Source organism: Aythya ferina, assembly GCF_964211825.1.
Source record: "Aythya ferina genome assembly, chromosome: 2".
NCBI classification, from domain to species: domain Eukaryota; kingdom Metazoa; phylum Chordata; class Aves; order Anseriformes; family Anatidae; genus Aythya; species Aythya ferina.
The window spans coordinates 28,623,055-28,645,320 of NC_140297.1; the positions used below are offsets into that span (position 1 = coordinate 28,623,055).

A 22,266-nucleotide genomic window follows, 5' to 3' on the forward strand; every position below is an offset into this window, starting at 1 on the left:
ATTCTGCTCTACTGACTGCCAAAGAGTTTTGGAACACTTAGTTCTTGTAACAGTCCTAGTTTCTTAAATGGTTTACTTGTATATTTATGTATATATACAAACATGCACACATATACGCACATAGGCAGTATAACAGCCTTGCAGCTAGGAAACTGCACAGTTCCAGTTTGAATAATAAAAACATAAAGGCCTCAGGAGGGATTAGCAGAAGAGTTCAGACTGGCTTCACATACCCACTGTGTACAAGTGGGACACAGGTATTTGTTGCTACTAACGTCAGGTTTCAAGAATTACTTTCACTTTGGAAGAGAAACTATAATTTAAAGGTGAATTTTTACATGTATGATAAATATTTTACTTGTTCTGATAATGAAGAGCACTGACAAATAAGCTGCTGCACAGTAAATATATAAATATAAATTTAACTTTAAAACCTACATTGATGAAGTAAACTGTTAGCTCAGTTTTTCAGGGGCAGTAGTAATTGTGCTATGGTGATTTTTGTTTTTCCTTGATTTCCATATTCAGAAAATAAATACCCGGACTGTCAGCTGCTTGGGTTAATTCTTTGCAGGACAGCAGGATAAGCATCAAAGCAAACAATTCCTTTCTTTGATTAGCCGTACACAAACACAGCTGTAGTTCTACCTTCTGGTTATCTCCCTGTTTCAATTTCATTTGGAGGATAACGTGTTCATTACAAAATAAATCACTTTTTCTAGATGCTACATATGGATATTTTTGTTTTGTTTTTGTTTTGTTTTGTTTTTGCTTTTGTTTTTAGAAATAGCTTCTAATAGCTAATAGCTATCAGCATATAGCTATTCCCAGGCAGAGCTCTGTGCATTCCAGCTGTTCTCACACATAAAGGACAGCTCACCTCTTCATGTTCCTGGTCTGTCCTTCCTAAAGATCCTGTATCCCTCCATTGTAATGCTGCAGGCATGCAAGACATCCCACCAGGCCTCCATGATCTCAACAAGATCATAGCCCTGCAACTGCCCACAAATCTCTAATTCCTCAAGCTTTTTCCCTTTGCTGTGTGTATTAGTGTACAGACACTTCAAAGATGCACATGCTTATTTCTGAGAAAGGATGTGTGATTCTTCTCCATAACGATGCCTTGTAGGTGCATCCTTGCTTATATGGAATCACTGGAGGTGGCTCTGCTTAATCCCCATTTTGTTGATTATATGTTCCCTTTCATTCACCTCACTCCAGGCTATCTACTTGTCAGTTCTGTCCATCACCGCCTCACAGGGCTGCTGATAACTCAATTGTGGTTATCCCAACCTGCATATTTAGAGAAATTAATCTGCAAAATTTTTTACCTAGAGAGTTTAATACTACTTGGGAATTTTGTTTCTTTGCTTCTGTTGTTTGCAATTTAACTAATTCTAATGCAAATTCTACATATCTTTATATGGTGACTTTTAAGAAGGGTCTTAAAAGCAGAGTTACTCATTATTTCAGCCTAAACTCGTTTAAAAATTCACCAAGTAAACACAAATGGTAATAAAAGAAGCATAATTAGCCTGTCACTTCTCTCACAAAACAAAATCATGGACCAGATGTTCAGCTGGTTAAAGCAGGAGAACTGTTCCATTTATTTTATCTGGATAATTGTATCCATGGACAGCAACAGAGCCCCATGGATTTATACCAGCCAAAGACTGGTCTGCTTTTCCTGCCCCTTTCACCCTAAGGTTCTCATTACTTTTTCTCTCAGCGTATAGTCTATTTAGGTGATTACATCCAGCCCTTTAAAGAGTGGAGCAAAGGGGGAAGTTTGATGTGGTGGGTTGATCTTGTCTGGTTGCCAGATGCCCTCCCAGCTGCTCTCTTATTCTCTTTCCTCAACAGGATGGGGTGAGAAAATAAGATGGAGAAGCTTATGGGTCAAGATAGACAGGGAGATCACTTGCAAATTACCATCACAGGAAAAACAGACTCCACTTGGGGAAAATTAATTTAATTTACTGCTGATTAAAATAGATTTGGATGATGACAAAGATAGAAAATAAAACGCCTCCTCTCCATCCCCCTTTTCCCAGGTTGAACTTCACTCCTTCATTCCCAACTCCTCTACTTCCTGCCCTATGTGGCTGCAGGGAAGAGGGGTTGGGGTTGGGGGGGGGATGGAAATGGAGTGCTACAGTCAGTCTATAACAGTTTCTCTCTGCTGCTCCTTCCCATCCCACATTTCCCCTGGTTTCTACAGGCTGCTGGGGAAATACATGCTCCACTGTGGACTCCTCCATGGGCTGCATTGTGGATCACTGCTCTAGCAACTGGAGCACCTCCTCCTTCCCTGACCTCATGTTCACAGGGCAGTTCCTCACCCTTTTTCTCCTCATTCCTCACTGCTATGCAGTGTTTTGCCTAGAACTTGGTATACCCAATAAGCAGAATCTGAAAAAGTCAAAAACTATCCTAAATAGTGAAATCAGTTTTTGATAGAGTAACAACTGGTGCAGAAAACATGGAGAGTAATGTATTCAGTTTGCTCTAATAGGAAAACTCACTGGCAGCTTCCAGCTTTGGTATGATTCTCAAAGCAGCAACAACAACTAAAGTAGTGTCTCCCATTCAGTAGGAGCTCAGGGTCCCTTGGGTTCAGGACACAGGATAAGAAAATTCAGAAGCGAAAATGGAAAATATATTGAGCAGTTATCATTTTGCTGTTGTGTTGCTGTGAGTGTGAATACATTTGCTATTACCAGTAGGTTAATACCTTATGCATCTATTGCTGGCTCTTGTGATGAGGAAACATTACATTTGGAGTAAGAAAGCAAACTGAGAATATTATAAAAACAGGGTACTCATTTTTCATACTTATTTCATTCATAAGTTGTCAGAACTTCACTATCAATAATGTGTTAAACAGATTAAGCACCATAGAAATGCAGCATTTCTGCAACAATGTCACCTGAATTGCAAATGATAACAGAATTAGCTAATTGTCTTACCAGAAGAGAAGATATTTCTGACAAAAAGTAAAGGAAGGCACCTAATAAAAAGTACATTTTTCTATAAGGTAACTGTTTTATGCTAATGCATAGATAAATAAGGTGCACACAATAAACTCTCTGATGGGGGATTTCAAAAATGTTACTACAGTTTTTATTGTACAAACATACACTTCAGTGTGCAGAATGTAAAGTACTACTTCACAGAATCACAGAATCACAGAATTGTCTAGGTTGGAAGATACCTCAAGATCACCGAGTCCAACCTCTGACCCAACACTAACAAGTCCTCCACTAAACCATATGACTAAGTTCAACATCTAAATGTCTTTTAAAGACCTCCAGGGATGGTGACTCCACCACTTCCCTGGGCAGCGCATTCTAATGCCTCACAACCCTCTCAGTTAAGAAGTTCTTCCTAATATCCAACCTAAAACAACCCTGGCATAACTTTAGCCTGTTCCCCCTCATCCTGTCACCAGGGACATGGGAGAATAGACCAACCCCCACCTCGCTACAGCCTCCTTTAAGATACTTATAAAGAGTGATATGGTTGCCCCTGAGCCTCCTCTTCTCCAGGCTGAACAAACCCAGCTCCCTCAGCTGCTCCTCGTAGGACTTGTTCTCCAGACCCCTCACCAGCTTTGTCGCCTTTCTCTGGACTCTTTTGAGCACCTCAATGTCCTTCTTGTAGCAAGGGGCCCAAAACTGAACACACTACTTGAGGTGCGGCCTCACCAGAGCTGAGTACAGGGGGACAATCACTTCCCTAGATCTGCTGGCCACACTGCTTCTTATACAATATATGCTGTTGGCCTTCTTGGCCACCTGAGCACACTGCTGGCTCATATTCAGCCGACTATCCACCAATACTCCCAGGTCCTTCTCCACCTGGCAGCTTTCCAACCACTCATCTCCCAGCCTGTATCTTTGCTTGGGGTTATTGCTCAGGAGAAAACTGCTCCAACCTGGGTCCCCCACGGGCAGCAGCTTCTGCTAGGTCACCAGCTCCTGCGTGGTCTCCTCTCCCAAGCTCTGCTTGGGGTTATTGCGCTCCAGGTGCAGGACCCGGCACTTGGCCTTGTTGAACTTCATACAGTTGACCTCAGCCCATCAGTCCAACCTATTCAAGTCCTCCTGCAGAGCCTTCCTACCCTCGAGCAGATCGACACACGCACCTAACTTGGTGTCATCTGCGAACTTACTGAGGGTGCACTCGATCCCCTCATCCAGATCATCGATAAAGATATTAAAGAGGACTGTCCCCAGTACCAAGCCCTAGGGAACGCCACTAGTGACAGGCCTCCAGCTGATTTGACTCCATTCACCACGACTTTTTGGGCCCAGCTATCCAGCCAGTTTTTTAACCCAACGAAGCGTACGCCAGTCCAAGCCACGAGCAGACAGTCTCTCGAGAAGAATGCTGTGGGAAACGGTGTCAAAAGCCTTGCTGAAGTCAAGGTAGACCACATCCACAGCCTTTCCCTCATCCACCAAGCGCATCACTTTGTCATAGAAGGAGATCAGGTTCGTCAAGCAGGACCTGCCTTTCATAAAGCCATGCTGACTGGGCCTGATCACCCGATTGCCCTGTAAGTGCTGCGTGATGACACTCAAGATAATCTGCTCCATGAGTTTCCCTGGCACTGAGGTCAACCTGACAGGCCTATAGTTTCCCGGGTCTGCCCTCCAGCCCTTCTTGTAGATGGGCATCACGTTTGCTAGCCGCCAGTCAACTGGGACCTCCCCCGATAGCCAGGACTGTTGATAAATGATGGTAAGCGGTTTGGCCAGCTCCTCCGCCAGTTCTCTCAGTATCCTCGGGTGGATCCCATCTGGCCCCATCGACTTGCATACATCCAAGTGCCGTAACAGGTTGCCAACCATTTCCTCATGGATAGTGATGGCCACATTCTGCTCCCCATCCCCTTCCACCAGTTCAGGGTACTGGGTATCCAGAGAGCAGCTGGTTTTGCCGCTAAAGACTGAGGCAAAGAAGGCATTAAGCACCTCTGCCTTTTCCTCATCTTTTGTAACTAAGTTCCTCCCCCTGCATCCAGTAAAGGCTGGAGATTCTCCTTAGTCCTCCGTTCTGCATTAATGTATTTGTAAAATCATTTTTTGTTGTCTTTGATGGCAGTCACCAGATTGAGCTCCAGATGAGCTTTGGCCTTCCTAATTTTGTCCCTGCACTGCCTCGCAATATCCTTATAGTCCTTCCGAGTGATCCGCCCTCTTTTCCAAAGATTGTAAACACTCTTTTTCCAGCTAAGCTCAAGCCACAATTCTCTGTTCAGCCAGGCCGGTCTTCTTCCCCACCGGCTCGTCTTTGAGCACATGGGGACAGACCGCTCCTGCACCATTAAGATTTCCCTCTTGAAGAGCGCCCAGCCTTTCTGGACTCCTCTGCCCTTCAGAACCACCTCCCAAGGGACTCTACTAACCTGTGTCCTGAGCAGCTCAAAGTCAGCCCTCCGGAAGTCCAATACAGCGGTTTTACTGGTCCCCTTCCTGGCTTCTCCAAGAATGGAGAACTCTACCATTTCATGGTCACTCTGCCCAAGACAGTTTCCAACCTCCACATCTCCCACCAATCCTTCTCTGTTTGTGAAGAGAAGGTCTAGCGGGGCACCTCCCCTGGTAGGCTCACTAACCAGCTGTGTCAGGAAGCTATCTTCCACGCTCTCCAGAAGCCTCCAAGACTGCTTTCTCTGGGCTGTGTTGTGCTTCCAGGATATATCTGGGAAGTTGAAGTCCCCCACAAGAACAAGCGCTGATGATTTCGCAACTTTTGTCAGCTGCCATCAGTCTCCTCATCCTGGTTCAGCGGTCTATAACAGACCCCCACCAGGATGCTTGCCTTGTTGGCCTTCCCACTGATCCTAACCCATAGGGACTCAACCTTATCATTCCCAGCCTCAAGTTCCATGATATCAAAACTCTCTCTGATATAGAGAGCCACACCACCACCCCTTCCGTGCTGCCTGTCCCTTCTGAAGAGCCTATAGCCAGACATTGCAGCACTCCCAGCATGAGAGTGGTCCCACCACATTTCCATGATGGCAACCAAGTCATAGCCTGCCTGCCGCACGATGGCTTCCAGCTCCTCCTGTTTGTTACCCATGCTGCGTGCATTAGTGTAGATGCACTTCAGTTGGGCCATTGCCTTCTTTCCTAGCCTTGCCATTGCTACCCCTGGCACAGCTCTTACAAGCCTTGTTTCAGCCCCATCCCCCTTCTCACCTAGTTTAATGCCCTCTCAATGAGCCCCACCAGCTCCCATCCCAGGATCCGTTTTCCCCTTAGAGATATGGACCCGTCTGCAGCCATCAGGCCAGGTGCCGAGTAAAGCGCCCCATGGTCAAAAAAAAAACAAAATTTCTGTGTTGGCACCAGCCTCTGAGCCATGCGTTTATCTGGTGGGCTTTCTGCATCCTCTCTGTACCCCTCCCTGCCACCGTAAGGATGGACGAAAACACAATCTATACTCCCACTCCATCCACTAACCGTCCCAGTCCCCTAAAGTCCCATTTGATGGTCTTCAGGCTTCTCTCTTCAATGTCATTACTGCCAGCCTGGACTATTAAAAGAAGATAATAGTCAGAGGGGTGAACCAGGTTGGGAAGCTTTCTGGCAATGTCCCTGACCCTGGCCCCAGGGAGGCAGTAGAATTCCCTACGGGTAGGGTCAGGCCGACAAATAGGTCCCTCTGTTCCCCTGAGAAGGGAGTCACCCACAGGAATCACCCTTCTTTCTGTCCTGGTGAAGGCAGTCCTGAAGCGTGGAGTCGACTTCCTTGCCCTAGACATCCTCCTGGGTAGACTTTCTACCTCTTCCTCAGCTACTGGTCTCTCAAGCTCCAGGGCCTCAAACCTGTTGCATAGGGGCACCTGGGAAGGTGGGGCCGGTGGGGGAGGGCATCACCTGCAATGTCAAGCGGGAACCTGTTTCCATTCCTTCTCAACTCCTAGGTCCCTTCCCTCTGCCCGAGAGCAGCAGGGCAGGGGGTCCACCCTCGGTTGGGGTGTCTCACCCCGGTGCCTGCCCTTCATGCCGCGCAAGGAGTCACTCCACAAGTCTATCTCGCACTCACACTCCCTGATATCCCTTAACCTCTCGACCTCCTCCTTGAGTTCTGCCACGAGGCGGACCAGGTCATCCACCTGCTCGCACCTCACGCACACAGTCTCTTTGCCCCCTGCAGGTGGTAGCAACAGGCTCAGGCACTCCCTGCACCCGGAGACCTGAAATGCCACGGTTTTGAGTGGGCAGTTGGTCTCGGTGTGTACAGACTTCCTGGAGAGCACACTGTGCTTGGTGTACACCACTGCAGCTGAGCTAGCAGTAGACCACTGTTAGAAGAGGTGTTTGTATGGGTGGGGGGAGTGCTCTGCCCCTCCTGCTCACCCTGCCTGCGCGAACTGCCTGCGCTAGCTGCCGCGCCACTCCCTTCTGACGGGCCATGCCCTGTTTGCCCATCCTGTTAACTGCCACGCTCCTGGTCGCTCGTGCTCCCTAGGGGCAGCTTTTGAACGGCCGGGGAGGGGGTGCTGCTGGCTCTGCCTACGCCTCGTTCTCTCCTCGTTCACCTCCCTCGTGAGGACTGCCGGGTCCTGGCGGCTCCCTCAAGTGGGCTCCATGCTGGAAAAATTAGCCCTGCCTGTCTGATCCCGCGCTCCGCTGCAGAACACGTCTGCCCCAGAGCCGATCGCCTCGGTAAGTATTTGCTACAAGACACAAAAGAACAGGAAACATAAATTAGGAATTTGAACCTTAACAATCTGTGGTTGAAGAAAAATATATAATTAAGTGTTCCTTGATCTTACGTATCTTGTTTACATCCAAGGTATCTGACTTGTTTGAGTAACAGCTCTGATCTTCACTGAAATAGTTACTTGTATGAGACCTACAACATATGACCAAAGGAAGCAGAATCATCTTCATAATTTGCCAAATAAGTACATGAGGCCCTGGATAATTTTCATTATGACTAAATACAATATAACTTAATAAAGATTGTCAATTAAATTGTTTAAGAGAAATTATTTTAAAATATAAATACATTTCCCCAGAGCACCCTTTCACAACATGTTGCTATAGTAGAAGTGGGTTACCAAAAAATTGAATCCTTCTAGGTCTTACATGACTTGTCTGTGGCATGCAGCATGCTTTCAAGATAAGCATTTTTTAGATATAGCATTAAGTCAGGTCTGTGCTAAATTTATGCAGTTGGCCTGATTTCCACAAAGGTTTATTTTACAAAAAATAGAACCCAGGTGCTGCTTTTATAACATTAATGTAGGTCACTGACATGATGACAGAAAACTATGATTTTATGTCAGCTGGGTTAAAATTTCAGGCCTGAATAAAACATTTCAGTCAAAAACGACAATACAGTCAATGAACAAAAAGACATTTCCATTTATCCTATCTGATGGTAGAATATACATGGTATAAGAAAGTAATACAGGAGGCACTTACTAGCACCCTTATAACTAAATAGGAATTTCACATTAGGGAATGTTTTAAACATTTTGCTTATAACTTGGATTCATTTCCCTTGCAATTACTTTTAAAGTGTTCTATTCTTTTTTCTGCTTCCTGTAGCTATTTCTACTAATGTATGCCCTCTGCTTCTCTTAGTCTAACTTGCAATTACATTAAAATACTTGTTTTAGTGGCATCAGAGCCATTAATACGTTGAGGTTATCGGATGTCATAATTAAACCTTTGTTCTATAAAAAGAAGAGTATAAGTACAAGTATTTTAACAGGTTTTCCATTCTGAAATATTAAAATAGTAACATAACACGTCTTTGCTTAAGATCCAAACTAAAACCAAATGAAATCTACAGATCTTCATACCTGGTGAAACATAGAATTTTTAAACTTTGGTTCATGAAATTAGTCCTAATTAAATCCTCATATATTCACTCTTGGCATCAAATTACCTCTGTCCCAACCTGATTCTGCAGATTTCTGCAGGTGAGTCCAGTGATTTCAAATAAAACTTAATATAAAGCTCAACTTTCTACTTTGTTCCTTCATATCTGCACTCACAGATTCAAAGTTGCATAATCAAAAATAAAATAATACAGTGGAGAATGAGGTGGAAAATACAAACACAAGCCTTAAAATGTATTTAGGGTTTCTGTGCTAAATCTATATAAATACGAATGGAAAAGATTCCTAGAATCCCTGTCTAGCAGTCATATCTTTGTCTCCCCTCACATAAGTTTGTCTTTGCAGTACTTACTATGCCCTCTCCCACCAGAGAAAGTGTTCTTGGTTTGTGTGCAGACTCTGAATCCACAAAAGAAGAGTATGGCCTATTAAGGCTGTCCAAGGAAGATAAGCTGTCTTCCCAGGTTTTGCTGTAGAGTTGCAGTCTTGCATTATTGCTTTAGGAAAAATCTTTGATTTGACCCTGACCTTGTGAAAAGCTACAGTGATGATAATGCTAATACCAATATTCATAATCTTAGTGATCATGGCAATGATGGGATAATGATGATGATCCTTAACTTTGGTCTCCTTTCGGCACAGAGATGACAGTGGCTGATATGTAAATTATCTAGGCCAAAGAGAAATCTGACATACATACAGTGTTTCTGTGGCTTTCATATGTAGTGTCTACCGCCCATGAGAACCAATGTTCTCACGGTAGGGAAGCTACAAAAAAAGGAGGCAAAAGACAAGTTTTCAGCAGGATGGAGGTTCTGATGGTAAATTCTTGATCTTGCCTTCACCCACATTCAGGGAGATTTCTGTGGAGCCATAAGAGACTCAGAATCATAGAATGGGTTAGGTTAGAAGGGTCCATAAAGATCCAGTTCCAATCCCCATCACGGGCAATCACACTTTCGTTTGATCAAATTCCCCAGATCCACATCCAACCTATTCTTGAACAGGGTGGGAACATCCACAACTTCTCTGGGCAACCAGTTCCAGTTCCCCACCAATCTCATAATAAAGAATTTCTTGTAATCTAAACCAACTCTCTTTTAGTTTAACATCATTACCTCTTGTCCTGTCACTACAGACCCTGATAAATCCCCATCTTTCCTGTAGGCCACTTTTAAGTACTGGAAGGCCGCTATAAGGTCTCTCTGGAGCCTTCTCCCCTGTAAGCTAAGTAACTGCAACTTTCTCAGCCTTTTCTTCATAGGAGACGTGCTTCAGCCCTCTGATCCATCTTTGTAGTCCTCTTCTGAAATTGCTCTAGCAGGTCCATGTCTTTCTTATGTTGGGGGGCCCCAGAGCTGAATGCAGCACTCCAGGTGGGGTCTCATGAGAATGGAGTGGAGGGGAAGAATCACCTCCTTCAACCTGCTAGCTACACTTCCTTTTGAAGTTCAGGATACAGTTGGCTTTCTGCACTGCAAGCACACATTGCCAGCTCATGTCAAGCATTTGATCCACAAGTACTCCCCAAAACAATCCCCACTCCATGGGGTTGTCCTCTATGCAATCATTGCCCAACCTGTATTCATTTCAGAATTACCAAAAGAGATTCATAATTCAGTACAACTTCATCATTTTTGATACCTAAAGTAAGTTACAGGAAATGCTAGGAATGTCTTATTAACAGATGCAGCTGATAGTTGACAGTGGAACCATTAAATCTGTTGTACAAATGAAAAAGTGTGGCCTTAATTGCAGCAAGCTCAGGTATGAATGGCAGTGAAGCTGTTCAAACTTGGCTTTAAGCCATAGCAATTTGGGATTCAGCTGCTGGGTAAGTACAAGCAGCCTCTTGTGTCAACTATGCTGAAATTACACTGGTGAAGGGAAAAATACTGTCAAACAATGTCAAAACAACTCATGAAAAATTAGAACATTTCCTTGTGAAATTTTCTCAATTCAGCTGTTCTTAACTTTGTATTAAATAAAATGTTACAAAATTGAAAAGAGTTAAGTTCAATACAAAGTTCTGGTTGACTTTAAATGACCTTTAATAAAGCTTGTGAAACAAAGTATAATGTTAACCACTTAACAAATTTTGAAAAAATACCAATTCCAAGGTCAGATCTATATAGTGATTTTCACTGTACTGGAATTGCACTTTAACAAATTCTACTTTTATGGAAAAAGTCTATAGCACATCCCACAGTGCAGGTAAGAGACACGCTCCAGCTGTTCTGACAAGGTTATATATTCATGAATTGCTGAGTCACATTCAAAGATAAACCCCAATTCCCTGAAATCTGTAACTGAAGTGCTAACATGAGATCCATAGCAAGTGAGAAAAGACCAGGCTGAACAACAAAGAGATAGACTGCAAACCTAATGTTATTATATGCAGCATAAATACTCAGATAGACAGGTAAACTATCTTTTGTATATATTATAAAGGATATACTTGGAGGAGCTAAAGGAAAATGGTATAGCTGAAGTGCTGAACAATAAAAATTCCAGCAAGCTCACACCAGCTAAACCATGCTGAGCCTACCTATAGCATCTGTATTTGCACGATTTGCTTCACATATCATCACATTTAAGATTAACTTCATATGACAATCTACTAACTGTGTATAAGTCTGACCATGTCAAATAGTTTTAGTCAAGTTATCTGTCAATAGTGAATATATAGAAGAAATTTTTACCTTTGACAGCACAATAAAGTAAACAGTCCTGGTTCTGGTACATATCATACTGATGAATTAAAAAAAGAGGATTCAAATTCTGATGCTCCACAATTGTGGTGGAAAAGTTGTATTTTTGCAATTGCAGATTTTTTCAGCAGAAACATGATACAGACTGAAAACTTTCAGCCATTTCTATTACTTAAAAACATCAAGATTAAGCAAAATGCATACTTTCCAGTCATTTTTCTTCTCAGAATTGAAACATTTTATGCCCTGGATCATGACTAATATTTTTAAGGTCTTGGAGCATTGGCCACAGTAGAGTGCTTTCTGATTGCTTCAAACATGGCACAGCACCATAGCCTCTATCACCCTGTAAACATTAGCACCAGCCTCAATTCAGTCCCACTGTATCTGGCAGATGAAGGAAGTGAGATGGAAGCTGTGGGAGTGCAAGGTAATATGCTTGTTTGACCACTTGCTCTGTGGAAGACTTCTATATCACCTGTGCAGGCTGATTTTCTCACAGAAAACCTGATTTCAGATGGGGCCACTGACCATTGGCTATGCAACAGTTGTCTGACTAAGTTGCAGGAATCTGAACAATTAAAGGATGGGCTAATTAGAGACTAGTCATTTGTGACATGACCAATAAGTGTTTCAAAGCTCACTGGTAGCAATAAATGGATTTTTGAAGCGCTAATATTGTGTTTTGCAGAAGAGCAAACAAGCAGAGAAAGAACTGGAGAGCATATAATTACAAGCGTCATAAAGACAAAATACAAGAGTAAACAAAAATTGAGATCAGATAGGTTTGCAATAAGTGTTGAGCTAATCGCAGCACAAAATAAAGGTGCAAGAGGTTCAGAGTTGTTTATTCAATTAAATTTCTTCTGACGTACTTGAAACCACAAGAACAGATTAGTTGTAATGTGCTCCGGTGCACATGGACAGAACCCCTGCATCGCAACCATAACACATCACTTAGTCTCACAGAACTCAGAAATCTTAATGTGCTGGTGGGTCTGCAAGGTGATTTGCCGTTACTTTTTAATTTTTTCTTCTCCTGTGATTGTGCAAAATTGCACCACCTAGGTCCTTCACTCATGCCTCTTCCTTACATCTTTCCCTGCAAAAATATATTCCGATGTGATTTATTCTAGACTTTTTCATATTTATTCCATTTCACACCACTTCCTTCCAGCATGCACTGTTACTGCCACCACTGTTTTTTCTATTGTCATTTTAAAGAACTGGACTTCCTCTTTTACCTTGTCTCTTAAAGCTTCCTCTGTTTTATTGAAAATCCTTCTCCAAATAGCCCCTATAAAGGCAGTTTCCCTAAAAACAGAAACCTTATCTTTGGATTTTCAACTGTTCTTTCAGCTGTTAAGATTTCCCTCAAGTAATAACGTTGTGTCAGTCTTAGTATTAGTCTTGCAGGTGACCATTTCCTACAGAAAATTGAGTGTATCGCGTGAGCCTTGTGATGGTAGCAGAGGCAAGACCCGAGCTCACTCTTACAGAATGGCATAACTGTTTTCTTTCAACACGTTAATGTATAAGAGTCAGCTATCCTGAAATTTGAACAGGTTCAGCATATTTATTCCCTGTGCTCCCGTACACAAGGTAGAAAATGTGTATAGTTAATCCACCAGCCTTATAAAGATACTTTATTCCTTCTTTAACTCTCATGTGTTTCCATACTTCCACTTACTTTCATTTTGACATTACAGTAGGAGACAATATGCTGTAAGATTCAGCTCCTCATTCAGCTCCCAGCAGGGTTAACCTTGACTGCAGCTTAGTGACTGAATCTTCACTTTTGAGAGGGCAGAAGAAGGAGCACTAATAACATACAGAAAATGTTGCTTCCCTTTACACTGGCACAACTCAATGGCTTCTACCAAGTGAAGGAAAAGAAACTCGTCTATTTCATTCATTTTATACTTGCTGATTGAATTCAACTGTTAAGTCTATATATGGTGGTAGATTTTCCATTTTCAGGACAAGTACATGCAGTAAATGTGCTCTTCATTTAGTAAAATGGATCATTAACAATTGATGCAAAGTGGTATAATAGATGTCACTTGTTCTTTTGCATCTAGTGTTGGCTTCACCTGGGGATTAAATTCCCTGATGTCCCACATGTAAATAATTGCTAAAGCTGACATTTATGAGGGTAGCATGAAGGATATTTTTGGCTTTCAGATGAATGCCATTTCAGAGACTGTGGATGAGATATTTACATGCTCAGGTGGCTTCCAATAATTAATGAAAATGAACTTCAATTATTTGATGCACATAAATCAAGCCTTCTTGAAAAATATTAATAAAATACATATAATACATTTGTAGTGTACATAATGTATATACATGTACAATATCATCTAGGGTAGGTTTTCTATATTGTCATGTGCAGATCACACTAGGAAAAAACATTATCATCTCCTTAGTTTAATATTTTTTCAAAAACACAGTCAAAACTAGTTTCTTCATGCAGAGAGGATACAGTTTTTCTGCATTCATAATGGAACGGAAAGTAATGATGCATTCCAACCAAGGCATAATTCTTTCTTTTGGTCTTTATGATCATATTCCATAAATACTGCAAAGCACTAAGCTCTGAGTATAACACACGAATCCTGTTGTAGCAGAGATGGAAGTGATTATGCCTAAAGAGATACTAGCAAGTAATAATGAATCCCCTCTAAAACTATTTCTTCGTGCTATAAGACTGTGCGTTGCAATAATCAACTCATATGAAGTTTCTGTTGAAATCCATAATACTATATGCCTATGTTGCAGACTTTGGGTGAAGAATTGCCCTTTCTACCACTACTTTGCTGGACCAGAGCTTTAAAATCACTGTTTCTTCCAGCTTCATTTATCTATCTTCCACTTTCTCTATACAACTAGCATTGTTATGCTGCTTGTATTCATCAAGGAATGTCACTGCCCAGTGCATTTGCTTTTCCTGCCAGCGTCTCTAGCTACTCAGCAACAGGAGCTCTGATTCCAAACAGGTCAGTGTAAGTGATCCAGCTGTAATCTTGCCTGTGCGTGTACTGGGATAGAGGCCGGACTTCTTGAGTGCTCAGGGATGCAGTTCTGGTTGCAAAACTTGCAATGAAGCTGGTCTGCCATAGCTTGAATTTTCTGCTTCCTTGACTGTGCACCTATTTGATGGCAGCTTGGCAAAATATTGCCCTCATTAAATAGGAATTCTCTAGCTTATCTCAAGTGATTTTTTTTTTCTTCATCAGCACATGTTCTCTTTTGCCCTCTGAGATCAACTCTGGAATTACAACATTCAAATTGTTTGAGGCTTCACACCATATGAGGAGTTGCACTGCATTACTCCAGTCACTTGAACTGGAAAGAAAGTTTACCATTTCAATATATTCCTGTAAAAGGAAAACGGAAATAAATAAATAAATAAATAAAAATGTGCCCAGTAAGTTTTATGTATATAGTGAGAAGAATATCAGGCATGTCTCGTGAAAGAAAGGAGGGCACATGAGACTTTAAGAGCCTTTAAGAGGGCAAGCAGGAACTGAAAAATGCCAGAGAGAAAACTATTTTCAATTCCATACTTAATACACCTAACGTATTCCTTCACTGCTCTAACTTAACAGGTAACACCAAAATTCCTAAAATAAATGAACACAGCTGTAGAGGAAGGACCTCAAATAGACCTGCCTTAGAACATTCTTTTAAGCCTTTAAAAGCTAACAGTGCCATCTTAAAATTATTCTACTGTTACAAGCAGCTAACTTAGAGAATGCAGGCAGGTGGTCGTGGCATCATGGTTGCTCAGAGAAATAACCGAACACATTTCTGCATTCCAAGAAGCTGCAGGGAGCAGAAGAGCCTGCATAAACTATTAGAGAATTACAGCAAGCATGCCTTTTGGTCACAAGAGCCCATATTGTTCTTGTGAGGTTAAGCAAAACAGAAATAAAGTTAAGGTGGGTTTTTAAAACCTGGCCAGCTGGGAAAAATACTGTTTTATTCTAGAATAGATGCACTGCTTCCTATGAGAGGAGTTTGTTTCTAAACAGTTTTTTGTTTTGTTTTCAAAAAATGGTTTGCTATTTTTACTAAGTAAGCCAAAAGAGAGGAATTCCAAAAATAGACAGGGCTTGCTTAGTGGCATGAAGGCTAAACTCAGTGGTTCTGTGTGGCTCTATGGCTGCATCCAGTTTGTTCCAGTCTGCTTTCACTGCTACACTTTCCCTGTGGTAGTTGCTTTTAGAGGTACCAAATATGATATGGGCCAGACTCTGGGGCACATTACAAACAGGTTGTGCTGTCATCAGCTGTAAAGATTTCATTATAAGAACTGTCACAGGTAGAGTTTTTTATAGCCCTAGTATCCTAAGTGATGTGATGGTTCAAGTCTTTATTTTCCTTTAGAAATGAATAATCTGAAACATTGTTTTCACTCTGTGTGTCTACAGGGGAGAATTTCACAATCTGAAGAATCAAAAAACAGCTTTGCACTGCCAATACCTGCATTTGAAATATGTGACGGCAGTTTGGAGAAAACCAGTGTACAGATCATAGCACACATTTATTTTGTAGTGATACACTTGAAAACCAAAATCATGTGTAGCATAAAGTGGGCAATCTTGCAGAGATTATGTAAAAGTAAGTAGAGGCCCTATGCTAATGAATATTTGTTATATCCTTTTACTATCTTCTATCTAAATATCTTCACAATAATTTATGTTTACTGATTACTACTTCTACTACTGTTACTATTGTGGGGAAATTGGTAAAAGATATATTAGATACAGGAGGTACTCGAAATGGCTGAATTCAGGAGTAAAAGTAGGCTTTCATGGCATATACTTCAGGATTTACAGCACAATTGTCTTTTCAAGAAAGGGTCACTTTGCAATACAATAGTTGTTTCATTTATCTTGTGCGGAGTTACAATAGAGCATGGACTCAAAGTTGATTAAAAATTAAACTGCACTTTATTCAACATAATGGTAAGGCAATGCTGCATAAATTGATCGGATTTTTTCATTTCTCTCATCACAGTCTGCTTTCTGGTTTCTTTTCACATGCTGTTATTCTTAAATGCTGGACATCTGAGAATGTAAATGTTAAGGATTATAAGAGCTAATTGCTCCCACGGCTAATGTCCACTATTACATGGAGCATGACTGGAACATTCTTCTGATTCATTTGGTTCTCTGATACTCTCTTCCTTTACAGTCATGAGGTCACCTGCTATCCTCATATGGTATAGAAATACAATGAAAATATTTCATATAAAAATAAAATATAATTCTATTTGTTATTAAAAAAGAACTCCAATTTTTTGTTCTTAGATCATTTTTAAGCATTTCAGAATCACAGTTACAGCAAGATACAGCAAGTCATGGATAACTAAGAATGGCAATTAAGATCACTTTCTCACAAGGTTATGTAACTGGATATAAACCCTGAAAAGTCCAGCTGTTTTTTGTTTGTTTGTTTGTTTTTTGTCTTACCCTTACATTCGGGTTCTTTGATAGTCCTATTCATTCTAGCTCAGTCAAACACTCAGTTGGCATTTTTAACCAGAACACGTGTAAAGATCTATAATTTCAAGGGCATCTTGCTCTATTAAGTCCATCTCTTCTGGACTGTATTTTCTCAAAAATGTCTCAGGTTTTATTCTAGTACCCATTTTACTAAACTACTGTTAGATATTATCATCAGATCTACCACCCGTTCCATCTTGTTAAATTAAGCAACTTCCTGCCAGTGAGAAATTTCAGGTACCTTAGATTTTTCTATCATCAGTTTCTTTCATTATTTTCTTTTCCTACTTTCAGAAACCTCTTACTAAAGAAATTAACATTTCAACACTTTGGTTTTTCTACTTCATACTATTTTTATACAGTCTAATGGAAAATTCAGTTGTTAATTTGTATTGATTTGTTGTTAATATTTATTTCAACATTAAAAAAACAACAACAAAAAAAAGTAATTAGGTGCTTTTATTACTTTCCTGCAAGGCTCTCTATCCCTAGAAAATATGTAATGAAACACAGCAATGTCCAGACAGGAAAGGAACTACTCAAAACAGATTATATTAAAATACTCTAAGGTCCCAGAATATTTATGGTTAACCTCTTTCTACTTCCCCTTCCCAAGGCTTTGGATTTCAGGTCAGCTGTGCAACAGTTTTTAAGGTCAAAAAACTTGTTAGCTTATTAAGTGGAACCAGCTTCGAAGTGGAGAGGCCTGTAAATCATCATTCTTCAGCACTGCCTTCTGTTAAAAAAATCCCTTATAAAATCAGATCCATATAACAGAGTGGAAGAGAAAGAAATAATTATATGTGATGGATCCCAGTATTCTCATTCAATGCAAAAAGTAATGTAGTTCTGAAAATCATCAGCTACTATATCTATAGATAAACTTAAATACCAGAATATGATAGAATTAGATTTGAGTCTAATTAGAGTCAGTATGAAAATGTAAGTGACAAAAGAGCAAACAAAAATAAAAAAGAATAATGATGTGGCTCTACACTTACTAGAGTCTCTCACATAGACATTTTTAATGAATATTCTTTCAAGTATTATGTATCTGAAAAATCTATTTTGAAGCTTCTCTACTTCTCTTATTCTTTACAATGAAGTTCATTTTTATGCATTTTTGTTACTCCTCCTCTGCAGCTTTCCATTGCTTCCCATTCCCTCCTCTGCAATAAATTGTGTTCCAGATTGGTCTGTCTTCATCTTGCCTCTGGGATTCTCTTGGATGGGCTTATTCTGTTCTATGCTTGGACTTCTCAGTCATTTGACTTCTCTTAACGGCCTGTGCCATTTATTTGGAATGGGAATAAGGTAGGCCACAGATAATTATTTATTATTCATTCTTTGGATATTTTCAAAATTTTGTGTGGGGGCCACAACTCTGCCTAATCCTTCTGCCTAATCATTCAATTTTTCTGCCAAAGGCTTCATATAAGAAATTATTTTATTGTTTTATCCCCTTGCTTAGGATCACAATATTCATGGAGTCTTTGCCACTTGTTACAGTGAACATGTAGATTTTTTGTTGTTCATTTCTTAGCTCAACCACTTATTTTCTCCAGAATTTGCGCTGTTCATTTCTTAGCCACTTATATTCCTTTTTTTGAACAGTCAAGTCTTGTGGTTTTTGTTTGTTTATTTGTTTTCCTTCATCTTCCTCCCCTCCCCCTCCCTCTTTGATTTGATAGAGCAGTTCAGTTCTTAGTTTCACCTTTGAAATTCAAATAGAGATCCAGTTTTCTTAATGATCATTCTGTACACACCTATGACTGCTCTTACCTAATTTCCAAATAACTGGGTATATATTTTGAAGTCAGCAGCTCCCTTCTTAATGTCATGGTCAAGGCCACATAGGCACTGAGCATCTGCCCCCATCAAATTAGATTATCACTGAGGAAGAACCACCATGTTATATATTCAATATCACAGAGCAATGTGGATTCAGGCCACTGTGGGTACAACAGTGTACAGGCATTATATAATTCTGAGCAACTCTGGCCACAGGAGGAATAGGAATATACAGTGAATTTAGGTGTTTACATCAAGGTGCTGGTATTAGTCAGGAGACATATACATGTATGATATAAATTCTCAGGTGTTAAAGTCCATGGAACAGAAGGATGTGTTTCCCTAAAACACACTTCACGTTGGAATTTATCATTTCTATTTATTGTATACTGATGGTTGACTACACTGAAACTATCCTAAGGGAACTAAACTTAAAGGAATTTATTTTTAAGCCTTCCAAAACCAAATTAACCTTTCCAAAACTGGGAATGATATGGTCTCATTTGAAAGATTTCTAAATAATATTTGTTTGCCTAGGAAAACTTAATTATAAATTATAAAATGGAATTTGCAGAGAGAGCGGTGAATAGAAAGAATAGTGGAAGGCAATGTAAACTGCATGGAGTGCTGCCATCTTTTGGTCATAACAAACTAGAATTGTTACAAGAGAGCTCTGAATATGTTTAAGCAAGATGAATACAGTCTGAAAGCATAATATGTAAGTTAAGCATTATTAAATACAATTACCATTATTACTAAAATGACTATATTTTGTATTAGAGACTCACTCTGAAATGTAAGATTGCTACTTAAAACAACTTGTTATTTCATTTACCCTTTCATTTTATTTATTTATTTTTAATCCCTTCGGTTTTTGAAAGATGTGGATAAGCAGAGCAATAAGGGATTTCTCATTTTGCTGCACAGGAAGTTAAAGCAGTCTTTAAAGCATGAAAGAAATTACATTAGTTAATCATTTCTGCAAGTCCCTCTATTCAAATCAGCAGATTGAAAGATAATACTGTAGTAACCATATAGTAAGCAGGCCTAATTTTACTTAGAAAATGATCTGCAATTATTTTCAATTTCTTAAAAACAAGAACCTCTCTTTAAAATATGACTTCTTATTTTTTTGTTATGTTTTAGAAATCATTTAGAGACACACTCCTGTAGTCCCAAAGTAGGACAGTAGGCAGCTATTTCTAGCTATTTTTATGGCAACCAGCAGCAAGCACATTTGTTAATAGTAATTGATAAAGAAAGAAGCATCCTTTTGACAGAGACTTCCAACAGTTTGTTCTCACCTCTTTATCTTCATATAAGGATGTAAAAATATTTTTCCTTCATTTGAATTAATTTGCAAAGTTGTATTTTCAAATTTTGAAACACATGCTTTTCAGATTAACCACACCTATGACTGGTTTTAATCAAAAAATTAATCATCCCTACAGTTTTAAAGGATAAGGAGATTATTTTTTAAATGTAGTTATTTGAAACTTACAGGGAAAATTATTTTTCATTGCCCACAAGTAACTCAGTCTGGCTTTGCTTTAAACCACCAGATCATGTATACCCTTAGTTCTCACTGACAACTATTTCACTTGCAGGATCCTGACAACTTTTGTTGACTTTCTTCCCCCTTCATCATCTGTGCTCAAGTAAAACTTGAGTCAGTTTTACTTGAGTCAAGTGAGTGAGGCAGTGCCTGTTTAACATTTACGGATTAGCTGTACAGACCAATAATAGTACTGGCTTTAAAACAATACTGCAAGCACAAAATGTTTAGCTGTTTCTAAAAACTATTATCCCTGACTTACCCCACTTCTATACTCATCAGAGACATCTGCACAAGCAGCTATCATATAGTTACTTTTATGTAATTTCCACAGATGAAAAACTCTATGCACAGAGCATTTGTTTAGTTTTAGTTGAGCTCAGAAGTGGACAAGGTTGTTTTGTTTTGAAGGAAGTGAGACATTGGTCCTTGAGCAAAGTATTCTTGTTTTGATTTTTTTTTCAAGTCTTTAAGGCTTCCTTACAGTTAAGTTATTAAAGTTTCTGGCTTCATAGCTAAAAGTAAAAGCTTGAAAATGTAAGCTTGAAAATGAAAGGCAGAAAAGTCAACAGTAAAACATGAGTTAGAAACAGATGATTTTCTTTTAAGTATTTTGAATATTCAGGATTATAAATGAAAGATTTTATTTATTCTGTAAATTAATATATTTGCCCCCAATATACCTTGCTTTTTCACTGTTGACAGAGAGCTACAAGGGGAAGCAGAGGGGAAAACTACTACCTTGTCTAGGTATGTGTGTGTGCTTTTTTGTTTGTTTGTTTGTTTGTTGTGCAATTTATTGTGCCTAATACCAATACTTCTCACTTATTCAAAGTGATTTACATATTTAGAGAACCAATGGAACATCTTCTTGGCTCAACTGTTTTACAAGCTTCCAACTGATTTAGATTTATTTTTCTTATGTGAGTGTGTTTTCTTGGTGCAAAGACATTGGCATTCATTCTCCACATTGTGTATATTTTGTCATTTTCTGGTTCTGCTGATGCAGTGATATGCTTTCTTTCACAGGAGAGGTATGTTACCCTGCTTGACAGCATCAGCAAGCTACCAGGATTTCCTGAAGAGAAACTTCCAGATGCAGTGCATGAGATTTCTCACCTCCAAACTATATTAATTACATTATCTATCTCCCTGAAACAACATTCTAAATGGAATTGTTCACTGAAAGTCTTACACAGTCTGATTGCCTGGACTTCTCTAATGCTTCTGTCATCTATAAATAATGCATAGAAAGCCAAGTGGGAAACTGCATGCCCATTTTTTGCTCTCTCAGTATCTTCCAGTCATGGGTAAAAAAGCCTTTTCAACCTGGCAGCTGTGGGCAGAGAATTTTTACCAATTACAAGTCTTTAATAATCTCAGGTCTGGCTTTTATTTATTTATTTATTATTAGAAAAGAAGAAGAAGGAGAAGAAAGAAGGAGGAGAAGAATTTTTAAAACCTATGCATTTTTAAATTATATTTTTAAAATATTTTAGCTCTTTCTATTGATTTTAGAGTTCACTGAGGCCATGTTTTGACACATTAGAACCAAGAGGACAAGACACATCTCTGTAGCTGGAGTTTCAAAGAAAAAAAAAGGGGGGAGGGGTTTGGGGGGGAAGGGGAAGAAAGAGACCTAGAACAAAACATGAGAATTAACAACAACGATGCAGTATGATACCCTGAAGTATACATAACAGGTTTTTATATGCATTTTCTTGGAAAAAAAAAAAAAAAAAAAAAAAAAAAAAAAAAAAAAAAAAAAAAGGTAATATAATTCCAGCAGGAGGGCAGGAGGTTCTCCAGGCACAGAGCAGCAGT

The 22,266-nt window shown here is 39.8% G+C and overlaps 1 long non-coding RNA gene across 2 annotated transcripts; it reads left to right on the top strand.

The window, feature by feature from the left end:
• Window positions 1-7,538: 7,538 nt before the first annotated feature.
• LOC311430748 lies at window positions 7,539-21,975 on the top strand. Of its 2 annotated transcripts, none has more exons than XR_014689009.1 (3): window positions 7,539-7,685; window positions 21,148-21,192; window positions 21,472-21,975. It is a non-coding gene; the product is annotated as an uncharacterized lncRNA (long non-coding RNA). The 2 variants fall into 2 exon arrangements; XR_014689010.1 differs by lacking the exon at window positions 7,539-7,685 and adding an exon at window positions 18,267-18,410.
• The last annotated feature ends 291 nt before the right edge of the window (window positions 21,976-22,266 follow it).